The sequence below is a fragment of the Myotis lucifugus genome, unplaced genomic scaffold, assembly GCF_000147115.1.
Source record: "Myotis lucifugus unplaced genomic scaffold, Myoluc2.0 scaffold_6, whole genome shotgun sequence".
Classification (NCBI taxonomy): domain Eukaryota; kingdom Metazoa; phylum Chordata; class Mammalia; order Chiroptera; family Vespertilionidae; genus Myotis; species Myotis lucifugus.
The window spans coordinates 14735612-14756459 of NW_005871054.1; the positions used below are offsets into that span (position 1 = coordinate 14735612).

The 20848-nt window shown below is 41.9% G+C and overlaps 1 long non-coding RNA gene across 1 annotated transcript in view; it reads right to left on the minus strand.

Moving 5' to 3' along the window:
* LOC111824039 overlaps window positions 1-20848 on the minus strand; it is a 72255-nt gene that overhangs the window by 34936 nt on the left and 16471 nt on the right. The window contains exon 3 of the long non-coding RNA XR_002827146.1: window positions 19030-19138. This is a non-coding gene — a long non-coding RNA (uncharacterized LOC111824039). The remainder of the gene's footprint in view (window positions 1-19029; window positions 19139-20848) is intronic.

Consider the following 20848-nt stretch of genomic DNA (forward strand, 5'->3'; position numbering starts at 1 on the left):
TAAACAGAGCAAAAAGAAACAAGTGAGATTAATTTTGATAATGTTCTACTTAACTCAATATATCCAAAATATTATCATTTCAACATTTAATCAATATGAAAAATGATGAGAACCCAACTGGCATGGCTCAGTGGTTGAGCGTCAACCTATGAATCTGGAGGTCATGGTTCCATTCCTGGTCAGGGCACATGCCCGGGATGCAGGCTTGATCCCCAGTGTGGGGCATGCAGTAGACAACCAATCAATGATTCTCTCTCATCATTGATGTTTCTATCTCTCTCTCCCTCTCCCTTCCTCTCTGAAACCAATAAAAATATATTTTAAAAAAAGGATGAGATATTTCACATTATTATTTCCATACTAGAGGCCTGGTGCACTTGGGGGGAGTCCCTCAGCCCGGCCTGCACCCTCTCACAGTCCGGGAGCCCTCAGGGGATGTCCGACTGCCGGCAGTCGCACATCCTTAGTGCTGCCATGGAGGTGGGAGAGGCTCCTGCCACCACCGCTGCACTTGCCAGCCATGAGCCTGGCTTCTGGCTGAGCAGCGCTCCCCCTGTGAGAGCACACTGACAACCAGGGGGCAGCTTCTGCATTGAATGTCTGCCACCTGGTGGTCAGTGCATGTCATAGAGACCGGTCATTCCGCCGTTCATTCAATTTGCATATTAGCATTTTATTATATAGGATTAAGTCTTAAAAATCCAGTATGTAGCCCTAGCTGGCTTGGCTCAGTGGATAGAGCATCAATCTGTGGACTGAAGAGTCCCAGGTTTGATTCCAGTCAAGGGCTCATGCCCAGGTTGTGGGCTCAATCCCCAGTAGGGGGCATGCAGGAGGCAGCTGATCAATGATTCTCTCTCATCATTGATGTTTCTATCTCTCTCCCTCTCCTTTCCTCTCTGAAATCAGTAAAAATATCTTTTTAAAAATCCAGTATATATTTTCCACTTGCAGCACATCTTAATTAGGACTAGCCCCATTTCAAGTGCTCAGTAGGCACCTGTGTCCATGGCTTCCATACTGGACAGTGCAGGTCTGGAAAGAACATTTCCATCATGGCAGACAGTTCCATTGACAGTGCTGCTCTAGATTCCTCTGGCCATCGAAAAGAAAAAATATCACCTATAAACTCCATCTATTTCAATGTAATGTATGCCTCCTGTTTTCTGTGTGTGTGTGTGTGTGTGTGTATGTATACAGATATACTATCATCCAGATGAGGGTCATATATAGCTTTAAATTTTTAAACATATTTTTTATTGATTTCAGAGAGGAAGAGAGAGGGAGAGAGAGAGAGAAACATCAATGATGAGAGAGAATCATTGATTGGCTGCCTCCTGCATGTCCCACACTGGAGATTGAGCCTGTAACCTGGGCATGTGCCCTGACAGGGAATCGAACTGTGACCTCTTGGCTCATAGGTTGATGTTCAATCACTGAGCCATGCCGGCCGGGCAGTTTTCATTAATTTTTAATGATAATTTTTTTCTTTAATGAAAGCGTGCAACCCTCTAGTGGTTTTGCCTCCCTGTAGGTATGTGAGGCAGCTTTGATGTGCTGAAAATAGCATGGGACTTGGAGTCAGAGGGCTCTACACTTACCCCTGTGTGACACTGGATAAGCTGTTCTCCAACACTCAGTTATCTTATCTGAGGAGGAAACATGTAAGTTGAAAAATGCCTAATAAACAAAGCCTCTGTTAATAAGTATCTCATTCTTCTTATAACATGGGCAATATATTATTTTTTTAATCATCACCCGAGGATATGTTTATTGATTTTAGAGAGAGAGGAAGGGAGAGAAAGAGAGAGAGAAACATGGATTGGTTGCCTTCTGTACACGCCCTAACTAGGGCTTTAACCTGCAACCCAGGTATGTGTCCTGACCAGAAATTGAAACCCACAACCTTTTGGAATATTGGAGGAAGCTCCAACTAATTGAGCCACCTGGCCGGGGCAACAATATGTTCTTACACAGGGTGGGGCAAAGTAGGTTTATAGTTGTGAGTACTTGAAACATTTATTCTTGTATTAGTATTTATTAATTATTTTATTTTTTCCATACGAACAACCATAAACCTACTTTTGCTCTACCCTGTATATGTAGTGTGTGTATGTGTGTATCTGTGTGTGTGTGTGTGTGTGTGTGTGTGTGTGTGTGTGAGTGAGAGAGAGAGAATGGTCAATCTAAGAGCCTAGTTTTGCACTCCTAACCCAGGCAGAACTTTTGTTGACCAGTGATAACTGTATCATTTTCGTTGACCAGTGATAACTGTATCATTTTCCCAATGTAAGTGGACTGTCTCTTGCTCCTCTGCCTTTTGCAAATAAATTTTGTAATGGCTGCATGAGGAGGAAGTCTGATTTCAGGAACAATCAATCTCTCCTCCACCCTTGTTTGCCATGTCTTGCTGCACCCTTGTTTGCCATGTCTTGCTGCCCAAAAGGAAGAAAGTTCCACAGCCCACAAGGGGAAGCATTGTGTTGGCCCAGAAGGAGAAGTCTTTAGGAGCAACTTGAAGCCAACATGGCTACTTGCTCCTCCTAAGCTGGAGCACATTTTAAATATGAGGGCAGAAAACAATCATGATTCTTCATCTCTACAGATAGATATCAGCATACAGTCTCCAATCAACAAGGAATCTCCGAAACTCTGAATTTTCACGGGGTCCAGGGAAATAAGTTTGACAGGGTTCAGGACACATTACCCCTAAATATGGCACCTTTATATATTGAACATTTTAAGCTGAAGAAGTTTGAGAAAATGGCAAAAAGAAGATCTTTCTGACCTTCTCCTGTCCTTCTCCCCTGAAGTAGGTCATAAGATCCTCATGTGAAGTGCCCTCCTTATACCTGGAGGAAAAGGGTGTCCTTATATTTGAAGTTAGGGATACTAAGAGGAATCAAAATGCAAAGCCTTGCTAAGTTTCCCCAATTTACCATTCTTAGCTCATACTCTGCAGTTCCCGATCTTGTTTTTCCATAACCTTCCACTTTTCATCAAACCTAGCATAAAAACACTCAGGTGTAACCATTTCTTTGGGTCTTCATTTCTTTATGAAGGCTCTGTGTCATATTATATTATATTAAATAAATGTATATTAAATTATATTAAATATACATTTAACTTATATTAAATAAATGTATACGCATTTATCTTCTTAATATGTCTTCTGTATCAGAGCCCCAGCCGAGAACCTAGAAGGTTAGAAGGGAAAAAGTTTTTCCTCCCTTACAAGTTGTTAGAGCAATAAGACACTGTTGATATTATATAGCTATTTGAGTGGATAAACTACTGAGATTTCCAATGTAAATTCCCAGCAAAATTACCAAAAAGAAGGTAAACATTAACTTTTAGACAATGAGAAAAGCCTTAGATGATGGCTTGGCATCACCAGGTATAGGAATAGAAAAATATCCAGTACCCAACAAGGTTAAATTCACAGTGTCTAGAATCTAATCAAAGATTTATAGGCACACAAAGAAGCATAAAAACACAACCATAAAGAGGAGAAAAATCAATAAATCAAAAGTGACCCAGACTGACACAGATGTTAGAATTAGCAGAGGACGTTGAAACATTTAACTGTATTTCACATATCAAAATTTTAAGTGAAGAAACAGAAGGTATACAAAAGACCCAAATAAAAATGAGGATTGCCGAAACCGGTTTGGCTCAGTGGATAGAGCGTCGGCCTGCGGACTGAAGGGTCCCGGGTTCGATTCCGGTCAAGGGCATGTACCTGGGTTGCAGGCACATCCCCAGTAGGAGATGTACAGGAGGCAGCTGATCGATGTTTCTCTCTCATCGATGTTTCTAACTCTCTATCTCTCTCCCTTTCTCTCTGTAAAAAATCAATAAAATATATTTTTTTTAAAAAATGAGGATTATACTGAGATGAAAAATACACTGGATAGGGAAAACAGTAGATTAATAGATATTACAGAAGAAAATATTAGTGAATTTGAAGATATAGCAAAAACCCAACCCAAAACTACTATATATATATATATATATATATATATATATAATAATTTAAAAAGCACCGGTGAACTTTGAGATAGCTTTGAACAGCCTCATATATGTGTAATTGCAGAGCACAAAAAAACCTATTTGAAGGAATAAATGGCTGAAATACTTCCAATTTGATGAAAACTATCAACCCATAGATTTAAGAAACACAGTAAACCCCAAATATAGGAAACATGGAGAAAATTACACCTGAAAACTTTCAAGTTGAGTAAATATGCATTTATTTACTCTCATGTATGTAAGTCTAGACATGAATTTCAAATTAAATCTGTCCTCTGCTAGTAGAGAAAACCTTAAAGGCCCCCTGAGTGTCTTCCTGGGTACTGTGGAGGAGTCAAGAAGAAGACTAGGAAAATTGATTGATGGTAATCTCTGCCACCTCCTGTTGGGGCCACCCACTGTCTATATGAAGGCTCCCCCTCAATCTGTGTAGTGCACAGTCTGTACATCTGTATCTAGTCATGCTAGGAGAGTCAGTCTCCTTCTGTCATCCCAACCTGGTAGGTACTCCAAGAAGAAAAGGGAAGGAGAAAAAACAACAACAAAAAACCCCTTCCTGCCACATCTGTTTGCTATCTGAGTGTTTAACCTCTCTATTTAGACCAGGGGTTCCCCCCCTGGGCACCTTAGAAACACCTGGGAATCTTTTTAAAATCCTGATTTCTGGGCCTCATTCTCCGGAAATTCTGTTTCTTTGTTACTAATGTTGTGGCCTCACCCCATAACAAAGAAACAGGATTTCCAGAGGATGAGGCCCAGAAATCAGGATTTTAAAAAGATTCCCAGGTGATTCTAATGTGCAGCCAAGGTTGAGAACCACTGCACTATACTCATTCTACCAGCAAAACAATTTTCACTTGTAGTAAATGTTACCTGTATGTGTCTGCCTTCCCCTGCAGAGTGTGAAAACTTGATGCAACACTAGCACATTAGAAGGCAATCAACAACTTGGGGTAAAAAAAAACAAACATAAACAAATATGTTCATGAAAGAGATCCTTTTCAGGGAGGACGGAGAAATTGCAGCTAGTGTAATAAAAGCAGACAGAATGGGGACATTCAGAGCAGTGCAGAGCAGGGGAAGGGGTTTGGACCCTGGCTGCCAAGTGTTCCATTTTCTGTGCAACTGACCCCTTCTAACCTAGCCAGATCTGATGCAACCTCCTTCTTCCCACCCTGGAGTTGGGGGGGAGGGAGGAAGGGGGAAGCAGGGAGAACATGTTTCTGCTTTCAAATGTACTTGTTATAATCTTTGCCTCAGGAGGCAAAACAAAATTATAGCTAAGCCTACACATCAATGAGCTGCCCTGTAAAGGAAAACATCAAACAACCTTTTGCACTTTGGATTTTGATCCACAATAAAACTTTGCACTAGAAACCAATATTAACTTCTCACTACCTCCATGTCAACAAAGCTTAATGAAACTTGACGTGACCTCCTCTTTCTCTGCTCCTTTTACTCAACACTGCTAGCCACACCCACATGCTGGTGCATATACATTCCCATTCAGCCCCTTTCCAACTGATTTATCAGAGCATTTTCCTCTTGTCCTTTGAAACACAGATGGTAGCACTCAGTCGTCAATTTGGGGGCCTGTTCTTAGGGTAATGCGAACGTCTGCTTTTGGCAGCTCTAGGGGCACTTGGCAGAAGCTCCTACTTGCTTCAGTTCCAGGCAGATCCTATGCTTTACTTATGGTAGCTTCTGGCCAATGGGTAACAGGGATGGGAGGGAGTCTCTAGGCTTTGGCCCTCCATCGCAGAAAGTGACTGGAGAAGTCGCACTGCACAAATGAGGACACTGAGGCACCGATCTATTAGGTGACTAATCCAGGATCACACTGGTAAGTGGAGGAGAAGGGATTTGAACCCACACAGTGACTTCAGAGCCCACAGTCTTAGCTGAGGTCTTCGAGAGGAGTGAAGACTGGTCATTAGTGCAGCTGACTGGCATGATGACCCAGTGCGGGGGACTAAGGCTGGCTGGCGGTGGTTACCACATTGTTCTCCAATGCAATACGCTTATTTTTATTTTATTATTTTTTAAATTAAATCTTTATTGTTGAAAGTATTACATATGTCCCCGTATTTTCCCCATTGACCCCTTCTATGCAATACTCTTTAAGTGTTTTTTGTGCTGTGTGTCTGACACTGGGTCAGGTATTGGGCACATGAAGGTAAGGAGCATCCAGTCCCTGGCCTTGTGAGGCTCTCAGTCTCAAGTGGGCACAGTTCTGTGTAAGGGCTGTAATGGCTTAACCATGGGAGTCAAGATGGGGACGTGCCCCTGCTCAGGGAGGATTTATGGAGAAAAGAGGTATTCACCCAGCTTTAGCAGAGTGAGAACTGTGATTCTGGCTTTATCTCTTTGCCTCCAAGTTATGTCCAAAAAATAGTGTACCCGAAGGCTAAGAACTGTGTTTTACTCATGTTAACGTAACAAAACCATTGAAACCTGTAAAGAATTTTGTGAGTTTATTTGAGCCAAACTGTCGACATATGCCAGGAAGCAGAACCTCAATGAATTGAGATAATGCTCCGGAGAATGGCGGGTTATATGAAATCCATTGGTGATAGACTAGAGAGGCGGGAGAAAGCAAAGCAGGGAAACCCCTGGGATTGGATAAAAAGTAAAATGATGGACACATACTTAGGTGGGTGCAGGAACAATTAATATGTTAATGAAGGAATTTGTGGTAACTGTCCTGGTGCCCAGGCACATTAGGTTGTACCTCAAGGGGTCCAGAAAAAGGGAAGTTACAAGTTACCCAGACATTTCAAGGGCATGTTATTATAGATGCAAAAAGAGAGATAGGCTCAGTTAAGGTAAAGGTTGACCTTGTCAGTGAAGATACCAGCCTAGGATGTAACTACCCACCATAACTGCTTTTAGTTAAAGTTTAATTTCAGACCATCCTTTGTGGTTACTTTAGGTCTCTGAGTTTGCAAGGCCACCATGCAGGCCTTCCCTGAGCTTGTCAGGTTAGATTGTGGCCCCTTTCGTCCACACTTAACTTCATGTCTTCAGATGCTAGGGATAATGAATGGCACATAGTAGGTGGATATGGAATAAATGTATATGGAATAAATGAATATGGAATAAATGAATGAGTAAGCTGATTAAACAAAATTGATTGTAAAGAACTCTAATTTGGGAACAGAAGTGGCAAAATAAACTTAGGAGACCCAGGTAGGAATGAAAACCAGAGTGAGTGATGCAGAACAGGAAAAACCCCTTTACAACCAACTCTTTGCTGACAGTGAACAAGTCTGCCAGAAGCCTCTGCTCTCTGATTGTGTCCCTCTCTGCTGTCTGGAAGGCTGAGGGAAGAGAGTGGTTGTTCCCTGTAGGGTCCTCAATGATGCTGTCATTGAGTCTAGATTGTACCTGTAATCAGATAACATACATCACTCCAGAAAGCCCTCTAAACACCACAGATTTCATGGCAACTGGCCATGTCCTGCAACTTCAGCTTCCCACCAGCAGAGTGGGACCTGCATAATTTTATCACTCATCCCAGGACACCTTTGGGCCCTCTCAGATTATTCTCAAGGTGAAGAGGGAGTGATAAAACCCCAGGGTCAAGCCCCACCTAAGGAACTATGAAAGAACGTTAAAAATAAAAATTAATTATCATTATCACAAATTTAAAATCTGAACTCAAAGAAAAACCACACCTAATTATCTAACAAACAAAGACTAGTTAAATAAATGACGGTATATCCATGCCATGAGATATTTAGTAGCCATTTAAAATGATGGTATAGATTTGTATTGACATGAAAAGACATTTAAGACATGTTATAAGTGAAAAAAAAAGTTATAAAATGGCTTGTAGATATATACAAGGTGGGACAAAAGTAGATTTACAGTTGTGAGTACATGAAACAGTTTATTCTTGTATTATTATTTATTAATTATTGTATTATTTTCCATACAAACAACTGTAAACCTGCTTGTGCCCATACACAGAAAAAAACTTATGCTACATAATAGGAAAAAACAACTGGGATAACATACATCAAAATGTTAAATGTTGATTATTCCAGATTCTATCCTCATGAATAACTTTTGGTTTGTTTTCTATTTCTATTCTTAATTTGCATACAATGAGCAATCAACACGTAATCATAAAAGGTTTTTCTGAGTGAGTCTCTTGGATGATTTTAAAAGCAGACAGCTTGACCATGGGGTTTCATCAACTCCTGCCTACCCTGAGAATAATTTGAGAGGCTCAAAGATGGTCTGGAATAGGTGATAAGATCATGCCTGGTCACATGCTGCTGATTGGAAGTTGGAATGGCAAGAAGCTGGCAATTGCAGTAGAATTTGCTGTTTGGGAGGGTTTTTTGGATAACAGCATATAGTTCTGATTTCAGGCATTGTTAATTTTCTCCTTTCTGCTCTAGTTTCCAGAGTCAATGGTGGCCCATCAGGTGATTGTACACTGGGAGGTGAGAGCTCTTGCAGACAGCAGAGATGGCCCAGGTCAGCTCTGATAACCCTCCCCCACCTGCCAGTTTAATTTCCTCTTTCTCCAGTCTAGTCTCACCTCAATCAGCGAAGAACCTGGGCTGGGAGCAGATCACTTTACTCACCATTATTTCATTGTCTGCATTTCCCTCCTGCCCTAGAGGCCAGCTCACTTTTCCTCTGTAAATTATTTATATCTAAAAACTCAGAAAAGATCCTTGATTTTCTCCTCCCAATTCCTCCAGGTTCTTGCCTCCAGCATTTTAACTCTCCCTCAATGTCTTACTGGACATCTTCCCTAGTTCTGAGTCTGTCAACTTCTTTTAGGGCTGGAGTTTGGGGAAAATGAGGAGCTGGGTCAACGGCATCAGTTCCCAAAGAACCAGACCCTTGGGCTATTTAGCAATAGCAAAGCTTCTCTCTCTGGCCAGGACTGGAGTGGCTTCCACAGTCATGCTGAGCTGCTCCATCAAAGAGAAGGACAGAGGAGCACTTTCTCATTTAGCCGTTTTTTCATACATGCCAATGAGTACCCCCATGCATGTGTACACAGACAGAGGAATATACCACATCCAGAGATGACATGCATACAATCATGTATACATGCATGCTCCATATACACATCCTGAGAAACATACAGACAGACACCAACATGTGTTCTTCTTGGCATCCATGCCTATAAATATATACACATTGATAACATAACAGGCATTCATAAAGCACTCGAACATATATAGAACATGCAGACACTCACAGACACAACTGTATATCCTCACACATGCAGATATCAAAACTTGCACACATGTGTAATCACATGACTCAGACATAAGCACACATAAATCTACTACAGGCAGAGAAGACGGCTGACAGATCATCTACTGCTAGACAGAAACCATACCACCCACCTTGACACTGGGGTTGCTTTGTTTTGTAGGAAGTTTCTGTAGAAAGTTGGCTGTGCCTTTGACAATGAGTTCAGCCCTCTTCTGCTTCCTGCCCCGCAGCCAGCTTTCTCTCCCTGTCACCCCATTTTTCATCCATAGCTGTGCCTGGCCAAGGGGAATGCTAATCGCCATGACAGGAACTGTTTCCACCTGTTTACATCCCTGCTTGCCTCCCCCTAATTCCATTTTAGACTCTGCCAAGCAGCAGAGGAGGCCTGCTGTGCGGGGCCCTTGTGTGAGGGGGAAAGGAATGAGCTAGAGGACAGTTGGAGTGTGAAAAGGACCCGTCGCTAAGTGACTCCCCATTCCAACAGCCCACACACAAGATGCACATAATTGCTTTTAGCACAGTGGGATGTATAGAGATACAAAAGGTCAAATCAAGGATTTGTCCCATAATATCTTTGCTAAGCAGCAGCGTCAGACATTGGAAAAGCATATTCATGAATTGAGTTGCCAGAGTGTGAGGCAGGCTTTTCAGAGGCGGCTGTGTGTTCCCTCTTTGAGGTGTGCCTGCCGTGGTGATTGGATTCACACGGAGCAAGTGACTTCTCAATGTTCAACAAAGCTCTGCCTGTGAATTGGACTAAATAGACTACTTGGCAGGCAGCTGAGATAACTACGCTAAGTGAATTTCATAGTTGCTCCCACTCCCCTTGTGCCCAAGCCTACTAGAAAATGCAGGATAAAGGCCAAACTCCTGAGTGTGGCATTCAAGGCCTCCCACCATCTGACCCGATTCTATCTTCCTAGGCACTCCCCAACATGAATGTCAGATGTCCGCTGCACTGGGCCCTTCATTGGTCTGAACGCATCAGGAGACTCACTCCTCTGGGGACCTTGCCCACGTATTCCCCAGAGCGCAATGTCTGTCTTCCCTTCTCTATTCAAATCCTATTTGTTATTCAAGCTTGACTCAAGTCCTAATTCTACCAGACCTTTCCTTGTCCCCCTCCCTAGAAGTGACCATGCCCTTCTTGGCAGCAGAATACTAGAGGAAGAACACAGTCTGGATCCTGTGATCGGACTTCAATACTGATGAGTTCACTCAGGCTGGTGTGTTGAGAACAGTTTGTGAGGTGGGGAGGGAGAACAGAAGCAGAATACAGTTTGGATGTCCAGGGCAGGGAGGTAGATCATCTGAGCCAGGGAGACAGCAGAAGTAGGGAGCAAAGATTAGACGCTGTTACATTTGAAGGTAAATCTGAAGGGAACTGTCCAAGACTGGTTGTGGGGTATAAAAACAAAGTTAAAAATGGCCACAAGATTTTTGGCTCAAGCCAGCGATTTTCAACTGGTGTGCTGCAGCAAGCACACTGGTGTGCTGCAAAGACTTTTAAAAACATGAAATACCTGACTATTTAGTCAGAGGAACTGTTCTCTTTTCCCTTAGATTGTCAAATGAAGAAAAAATGACAACAGCTAACACGACGGCTGTCTGGTATGAATGAATCAAAATCATACCTACTTTTTTTTTTTGTCAGAGCAGCAAAAAAATATACATTTTTTGGTGTGCCTAGAATTTTGGTAATTAGTTTATATGTGCCCTCTGATGAAAAAGGTTGGAAATCGCTGGCCTAAGCATTTACTGATATGCAGAAAGAACACATTTGGATGGTGGATATTAAGAGTTTAGTTTTGGACATATTTAAGGTACCTACTAGACATCCAAGTAGAGATGTCAAGACTGAGAAGGACAAGTAGTAAGACACCAGAAGAGGTGATATACTGAAAGTATTTCAAGGAGAAAAGCATGATCAACCACTGTCAAATATATCTAATAGGCTGAGTAAGATGAGGACTAAAAACTGACCAATACATTTAGCTATTTGGAAGCCTTTGGTGACCTTGTCAAGTCTGGTTTCATGAAACAGTGGAGGTAAAAGTCTAAATTGTTTTAAGAGAGAATAGTCAACTTTTGAGAAGTTTTGCAATAAAGGAAAACAGATCAATGGGGTAGAATAGTAGAATTAAAAAAATGATTTTTTTAATGGAAAAAAATACTATCCTCAAAACACACTTTCCCACACTCTCTCTTCTCACCCAGATACAAGGACTGCTTCAGGGTTTACCAAAATGAAGTGCCCTCTTGAGCTCTCAATGACTAAAGAAATTCCCTTCCAAGTTTCTCTGAAAATCAGGATGATTCTTTTGTATTTTAAGCCCAGTCCTGTGGCTCTGACCACATCAACCTTTCTCCTGCTCAACATCATGGCCAATATAGCACTCTTCTTTCCAAATTTATCTTGTAAACCCATGAAGGAAGGGAGATGTTTTTCAGAAGAGCCATATATTCCCCAGTAAGTAAGAACGGCAAATCACAATTTTCCCTAGCAACTTAATAATTTAAAAATGTAATGTTCTTCTCCATAGGGGAAAAAAATATCTGCCATAGCAACTGCAGAGATGTTAAATACATTTTCAGTTTTCATGAAATATATTGTGTGTCAGGTCCATAATTTCACTAGCCTATTGTGTGGAGTAAGCTATTGCAAGGGGGTCTGTCATGTCTCCATTATTACTAACCCCCACTGGGGTTTAATTACCTTCAGGGCTATTTGCAACTATGGTTTCCCATTTCAAATCACATTAGGCTAAAATTAAGCCTATAACTTACACTTTGGGATGTAAATATGCAGCACTGCCTGTCAGTGTATTATACTGGTTAAGCTGCTTCTATGCAATGTGAAGGAAAAATAAATAAAAATATCCAACTTAGTGTGAGACCTTAAGAACCACTGGCTTTGTAATTTTCTTGAAGGTCATCTCCAGTAGGGAAATACCTGGGAAGAAATACCACTCATCTTTCATTGGCTATACTAGTATGGTTGGAATCCTCTCACTCTGATGCCAATGTTTGTGAAAAGGTTACTCACTCCAGTTAAGGCAACAAGTCTTTTTGAAATGGCAATTTGGGGTTGGCTTCTGTGTTCCCTGTGGTCTCTGGCTTCACAGAGAGCTGCCAGTTAGAACTGCACAATGGTTGTGAATGGTGCCTCCTACCGTTGTACAATGGACAACCTACACAACCATATGCAGCAGCCCTGCTTCAGGGAGCTTACATGGGTAGAACTAGAGAATGGTAGAGTACAAATACTTGAAGTTTCTTCCCCAACAATGGCCCTGCCTTAACTGCTACTGAATCCTTTTCTGTGTTCACTGAGCTGATTCTTGCTCCAGAGTTTCAGCTTCTCTTTGACACTTCCTCAGCCAGCACTTTCCCTCCTCTTCCCCTCCCATGTCCTCAATCCCCAGGTTGTGTTGCCTTTATGAAATCTTCTCTGGTCTAATCTAATCTCCAACAAGCAGCCTCTTTTGCTGCTTTCTCTCTCTGACAAGCCGATTTATCTTGATGTGTCGACCTTTGGGACGCTTAAGCCGTGCTGACCTCTTTGGGGAGCTTGGCTTTTGTGGTGCTGGGGAGCCCTCTCTCCTGAGGGCTGTATCAGCCTATTCTTTGTCATATTTGAGCCTGTTTTTCTAAAAAGGACTTTGGAGGGCAGCCCATGCTGTGACTAAAGGCGTGAACACCTGTCCTTTCTTAGGAGGTCTTGCTCTCATTCCCAACAGTCTACTGAACAAGAGCCAGGAGCCAGAGGAGGGGTGGAAACCTCAACCACCATCACATCAGTTAGGTTATAGCTCTTTAGACACTGGACAGGCCAACAAGAGGCAAAACATTATGTGTCATATCATGTGTGTTATATAATCACGTATCATATCATTTTGTATTTGTTTGCTACAACTACCGTAACAAAATACCACAGACTGGATGGCTTAAACAACAGAAATGTATTTTCTCACAGTTCTGGTGACTGGAAGTCCAAGATCAATGTGCCAACAGAGTTGCTTTCCTCTCTCCTTGGCTTACAGATGGCCACCTTCCTGCTGTCTGTTCACATGGCCCTCTCTCTGCATGAACTCTGGGGTCTGTATGTCTAAGTATCCTCTTCTTATGAGAACACCATCATATTGGATGAGGGCCCACCCTAATAGCCTCATTTTACCTTAATTCCTATGTAAAGGCCCTGTCTCCAAATCTGAGGTACTTGAGGGTTAGGCCTTCAACATAGGGATTCTGGAGGGACACAATTCAGCCCATAATGATATTAGTCCCCATTCCAATCATCAACTTGCACTCAGGTCGCACACAAAAAGAACTGTCTCAAATTGCAGTGTGGGAGATTTCAGCTGATGTAAGACAGGTGCAGGCATATCCCAAATTGAGATGCTAGGGTGGAATCAACTGGGGGTGAGGAAGAAGGAAGAAGGCAGGCATTCTAGAAAACATACATTCCCCTCTAGTGAGGACCATTTCTAGAATTAAGAGGTTAAACTAAATGGTTTTTAACATTAATTAATGAATCAGCATGAATTTATTTAGCAAACATTCTCTAAGTCCTCACCATGTGCCAGGCACCAGGGATCCAGAAGTAAACCAGTGAAGGTTCTTGCTCCCCAAAGAGGACTTATGCATCCTGATATCTAAACCCTGCGTGGAATGGGAGGAGGTCTGTCTCCATGAATTTATTTCCCACTTCCTTGAATGTTAATGAAACCCCAGACGGTAGTACAGGCTTGTGCATTTCCTTGCTGGCAGCTAGCCGTCCCCACACTCAGGGCAAGACCCTTTATCTGATGGAAGCTTGCATAAAGCATAACCTCCCCAGGTTTGGGACATCTGAAAGACCATGCACCTTGAGATGGCCCAGGGAAGCTGGAGACATTTCTAAGCCCCACACCTGGGGCAGGCAGGGAGAGGAGGCGTGGCTGGCATACAGTGGAATCACTGTAGCCATAAACCATGAAGTCTGGGATCCAGTAGGCGCTGGCCTGATGCCACTGCAGCTGCAGACAGGCAGGCAGGCAGTCCAAACCAGACACCTCTTCCCCTTGCTACCTCCTCCCTCCACCAAAGCTCAGTTACACTCTCCCTGGGAGCCCACCAGATGCCCCTGGGATCTGCTTGAGAGTGTGTGGCAGCTAGAAGCAAAGGAAAGGCTGCCAGGGCCAGTCGCTTCCCTAGATTGAAGGCACCAGATGCCTCCATCTGGAAGGTAAGTCTGCCACCCAGTGTCTAAGCGGGAGAGGTGCAGGGGCAAGCAGCTTCCCTTGCCCTGCCAGCTGTGCTCAGCCTGTGGCAAATTCTTCCGCCACCCTTGGTGAGGGAAAACCACTGTGCTTTCAGAGTGGATCTGATTTTCTAGAAACAGCTAAAAGTCATTCTAAGCTAAATGGTTACTGGTAGGAAGACAAATAACACAGATTTCCCTCTATGATTTGTAACCATCTTAAAGGCAGGTGACTATTTTGAAAAACAAAGTGTTTTTTTTTTCAATTAGTGCCTTGAGGGGATTAAAAGTCTCATTATTTTAAAGACAATAATGTCTACCATGGAATCCTACTAAAGTACATTTTTAGAAGAATTTAAAATACATCTCCTCCAAGAAGTAAGTATTAGTGCTGCTTTTTCCATGCAGGCCTGTCTTTTGTAAGAAAGGGAGAATGGCCTGTTCGATTTATTCTGCTGCTGAGTAGGGAGTTGTCCATACAGCCTGATGGAGCCCAGTCTCCACAATCCTGGAGTCTCAGAGCTGCGTAATAAACCCAGAAACTGGGCCCTGTCTAGGAGACTGTTTGTCATGAGGCTTTCTGCAGAGACTTCAGATCTAGGAGGAACACCAGGCAGGAGATCAGCTCTATTCTTGTTTCTCAAAGAAGGTGTGGAGTCTAGTGCTCCCACCAGGGTGGCAAGGGGCCTCCCATCTGAGGACTCAGAGGGAGGGGCCAGGAGGTCAGAGCATCAGAGGCTCAGATATTTGGTCCTTTGGGTTCGGGTTTGAATGGCCATTGCTTCCCTGGAGAGGAACAGGAGAGCCAAAGCCTCAGACCAAGCCTGACTGAGGTGGGAGAGGCTCAAGAGAGCCCTTCCCACACCAGCAAAGCCAGTCCCTGGAAGTCAGGCCTCAGGTGCTCAGCAGCCCTGAGCTCGTTGTGCCCTGAAAAAGGCCTCTCCTAAAACTAAAAAAGAACTCCTTTATTTTGGAGCAAAAGGGAGACACCCCTTCGCCCTCTCTCCTCCCCCGTCTCATAGGATACTTGCTGACTTCAATATTATCTGAGCACAAAGGGTCACTTCAGTTGGAACAAGTCTGAACTAATCTTTTTAAATATGGAACAAGGCCAGGCCAACCCTCACTTGGCCCTGAGTGCTTGGCAACTCCATTATTCCCTTGATCAACAGTATTCTGGAGAGAAGGAATAAAAGAATTTTTTTAGCTCTGGCCAGATGGCTCACTTAGTTGGAGCATCGTCCTATTACCAAAAGGTCATCGTCCTATTACCAAAAGGTCATGGATTCGATCAGGGCACATACCTAGTTTGCTCAATTGATCCTCAGTTGGGGTACATATCTCTCACATTGACGTTTTCTCTCTTCTTCTTCTTCTTCTTCTTCTTCTTCTTCTTCTTCTTTTCTCTCTCAAATCAATAAACATATTTTCAGGTGAGGATTAAAAAAATAGAAATTTTCAAAAATCACTAATACTCCAAATTAAATAATGGATGTAGGTAATAATCATCAATGGATACTAAAATAATCAGATGAAAGGTTAACAGGGAACTTTGTGGGTTGACACTACTGAAACCTACTGATCAATCTTGGCATCATTAAAAGTGAAACAATCAGACAGTATATGCCCGATGGTAACAGCGCCACTATGAAATATTGGTGCCTAAACATACTGATTGACTCTAAGCAAGGACCTAAAGATAACTACTAGTTTACAGGAAAGACAGAGGGTAGAGGAACACGTTCCCTTACTCCACAAGAAAGCAATCAGACAAATACAGAACACAGACAATGCTCAGAACAAATATTAAATGTATTTTTATTTGCTAAATCTAGCAACCCTACACCCAAGCCAGAAGACGTGAAGCCATCCTGAATTCCTTCCTCTTTTTCCATTTTTGATTGCCTTCCAGGTCTTGCTGATTCTTTTCTATATTTCTCATTCTGTCCTCCCTTCTCCATCTCCATGTGACTTTCCTACTTCGAGCCATTGCCCTCTCTCTCTTAAAAGCTCCTTTAATTGCCTTCCACTTGGCCTTCCTGTTTCCAGCCTCATCCCTTCTAATTCATGCACAACAGGTAAATGGTCTTTCTAAAAGACAAACCTGACCACAGCACTCCTCCGCTTAAAATCCTTCCCTGTTTCCCCATGGCTTTCAGGATAAATTTGAGACTGATTTTAGTTGATAAAGCCCTCGGTCATTTGATTTCTCTCTCTATATATATAGTCCCATTCCTCTCAGGCTCTAACCCAAGGACCATTTGGGTATTTAGAACATCATTCTCAGGCTATACAACATTATCTTAACTTAAAAAATGGCCTGCTATATTCGGTCAAATGTTTAATTAACTCACTCTATAATTAACTCACCCTAATGCTTTGGCAGGGCCAGACCAAATGATTTTGCAGGCCTTATGGGGCCTGTGGGCTGGATGTTCCCCTCCCCTGCTCTAACGCATCACACATGCACCAGCCACATCAAGCTCTGGGAGCCCAAAAGAGTACCACACCATCCCTCTTGATGGTGTCTCTCTATTCTTATTAATACCACCATTCCCCACACATCCTACTCTTCTCCTTTGCCTGGCTAAATCCTACTCATTCTATTAAAAAAACAGTTTAAAGGTCACTTTCTCCAAGAAGTCTTAACTTATTGTTTTAAGCACATATTTTTGCTCCTTGACACACTGTATTGTAATAGTTGACTTATCTGTGTGTTTCCCCAACTACATCATTTTAAGTTCCTTCAGAGCAAGGACTGTGTGTTATCTATATAAAGTCAGCAACTGATACAGTAATCAGCACTAGTAAACAATTAATAAATGTTTATTAGATGAATGATGGTTCTTTAGCATAAAATGTTCCTACTCTCATCTCTGGCTGATCCAGCGTGTCTTAGTTGGACACTCCCCTCCATTTTCAGATGTGGACCTTCCTGCCTGTTGTATCTTTATCCTCACTGAAACTCTGGGCTTTGATTTCCGCGGCTCAACCGTGATGAAAAAGCTTCTTGTCCACTCCATTACGCTACCACTGAATGGATGTGGAATAAAGAAATGACACCTTACCAAGTGAGGCCCTAGCCAGTTCCCCACCCAAGCTGAGTTTCAGATCATGATACCAGCTGACATCAGGCAGCTGTTAGATGAGAGATTTTCGCCTGCCGTCCCAACCCCCATGATTTGCCCCCAGCCCTCCCTCATGCCCTGGGGAACAACTTCTCTTTTTGTTTTGGGCCACAGCAGTGTTTAGCAGGAGCAGACACCATGCCTTGTTTGAGCTGTGATCTAACACCAGCTGACAGGTGGGTTTCGGGGGTGTCTCTGGGGCCATGGCCTGTTTAGTGGATGTACCACTCTAAACTCAATTACAGGAGACTTTCACGCTCCATAGGCAATTCCAGGCCCTTTTTGATAAAACTCTGGTGAGTAAATAAGTCATGATGGTGAGAGGGGCTACCATTTAATATTCATTGAAGTACACATGTTTGCATATTTATATCAACATAAAGCGTTAAAAAGGATTCCTCTTTTTCTCCAGGATTCCTCTTTTTCTCCAGCATTCTTGTCAAGTTCTCCTTTGGAAAGCTGAAGGTAAACCAGACATACATTTTAAAATTAAAAATATCTAAAATTATAATTATTAAAGTGTGAGTTTGAGATGTTAATTTTCAACTCAGAACCAATTCTTGCATTTCCTTTGAACTCCTGGGACAGGTAGGTAACAGATAAGCCATTGCTATTTCTGATGGCTAGATTTTTGGATTTAACTGTGTAATAAGAGCTCAGCGAAATGAAGAGATTCAGAAGATTTTGGTCTCAGCCCCAAGATATTACAATTTAGGGGAATGTTTAATAGCCATCCCAAGTAAATGCAAAAGCACCCCTTTTTAAATAAAGGTAAAATTCACAAAATAGAAGTGTTCATGCTCACCAATAAATTATAGGACTGTTCATTGAGGGAGAACTGAAATATGAGGAGAAAGAGTTAACACAGTGAAGGGTGTAGAGCACTGTTGTACCCTCCACTCCACTTTTTTTTTTAATGGGGATGAATGTTTAAATATGGTGCTATGGTTGAAGGCATTTCTTTTAATAATGCAACACACGGTTTCCTGGGGGGACAGCAGTTGATTTGGAAACTGAATATGGTGCACTCTAAATTCTCCTCCCTGAGGAAGGCTGATAACTAAGTGCCATGAGCTAGCATGGGGACTCAATCTGTCAAATCAACTTGCTGGAAAAGCCCCATGCGGAATCTTCTCTAGTCTCCGGGAGCTAATGTGAGCAGACACTTGTGACATTAGACAGTGTAGCAGGCCTGGCATGAAGGAAAAGTTCACCACCCACCGACAAGGTGGTCTTTAGATAAAGAAATCAGTGCAAATTTGTTAATGTAACAACTTGGACAAATACGCTTTAAAAAAACAGCTGCTCTATGGGGAGAAAGGATCAAAAGAAAAAGAAGGCAATAACAGTACTTGGAAGCTTTCTTTGGGCTTTCTGTACCTTTGAGGCATTGCCTTTTCTACTGGTCCTTCTTCTAGGCTGGGGTATCTTCAGTTAAGTGAGTGAGTCCCAAACTTTGCCACTCCACAAGCCACTGCTCCACCTAAAACTGAAAAAGGAAAGTAAGGGGGGAAAAAAGCAGTGAAGAGGGAAAAAATTCTGTGCCTTTGCCTTACTGGGATAAATAACATCTTTCCTATTTCAGATGGGTGATCAACCGACTTTCTAAGTGAGAACTGTTATCTATCTGATGTTGGTGCATTAGTCCTGGAGGAAAATTGAAGTGATTATTTCCTCTGTGTCTGACATAAAATATATGTCTATAAGTGAATCAAATATTTTAAGAATTAAACAGCATTCTAGGGGAAAATATAATTATTAATATCAGATAGACAACTCTGATTGTGTTGAGTGTCTGACTCAGGGAGGCGGTTTTGCCAGTTATTTTCCCTCGGTGGGGTGAATTTAATAAAAGTGGAAATTTGCTATAGCATGATTATTGCATATTTAATTTAGAAAATAAATTACTTCTTTGAGTAGGACATGCTGAATCAGCTCTTCCATGGCAGCTGTGAGAGCACGGGTTCTGGATAGAGACACCTGAATTCAGGTCCTGGTTCTGCCACTCACTAGTTTGTGATTTGGGGAAAGTTGTTTAGGAAAAACATTTACCTCATAAGATTATTCTGAAAACACTTTTCTCATAGGAGTATTATAACATAAGTTAATACATGGGAAGTTCTGAGGTCAGTGTCTGTGATATACTAAGTGCTTCAGAAATTTGGCCACAGTTATTATTTAAATGAACCTAAATGGGTTCCCAGAGTTTTTTACTGATTTTAACCAAAAAAAAGGGGGGTTCTGTGGTCAAAAAAGCTTACAAATCAGGTTTAACATAATTAACCTTTTTAAAATATAGTATTTTCTATATTAAATGTGTATTATGAATATCCAAGGGAGAATTTAGTTTCAAATATTTGACCATATAAACCTTTTTCATAGCTGATGCTGTTCCCTAAGTGAAAAAACAACAGTATCCTAACCTCTGGTTCAGAAGTTAAGGATTTTTGAGTCATGGGACCTGAACCACTAGGACTGTAATTTAAAGCATGGTAATTGGTTATCCTATCAGCCTCATAGGTCTCAAAACACTCCCCTTTTAGAACAACATTTTGTAAAGTGGGATTGGTAGGAGACAGAATATGTACTGTTAAAACACAGACACTGGATTTGGACAGTCCAGGGTTTCAATTTCCCAAACAAGCTATTTAATATCTCTAAGCCACAGTGTCCTCAGTTATTGAAAGGACAGTAATAGTGATATTTACCTCCTAGGCTTGCTCTATGAATTAAATCAGGTAATGCCTGGCTCGTAGCTATTAATGATGTATTTATTCCAACAGTGGGGCTAATGTTTGTCAACAAATAATGAATTAGTTATTCTATTCTCAACTAACTACTGTACTCATTCAGAGCCCTTGGTGCCTGTAAGGTTGCAGTAAAAAAACACACACACACAAACCCAATGGAATGGGAATAAGCATCTGTGGGTTTTAAAGCACCCTTTGTGCTTGATTAAGTAGTTAGTTGATGAACATATATGACATGTTTACCAAGATTACCACAACCCTCTGTGCTTAGTTTTCTGTGAAAAACAACCATAACAGCAGCACACCTTGCCTACTTGTATCAGAGTTACTGTGAGAAACAGAAATGCTTACATATATATGATTTTCTTAAACTATAAAGGCCTATAGCTTTTTCAGAAATAATTTATTACATGTTTACTATAGTCTAGGCCAGTGGTCAGCAAACCGTG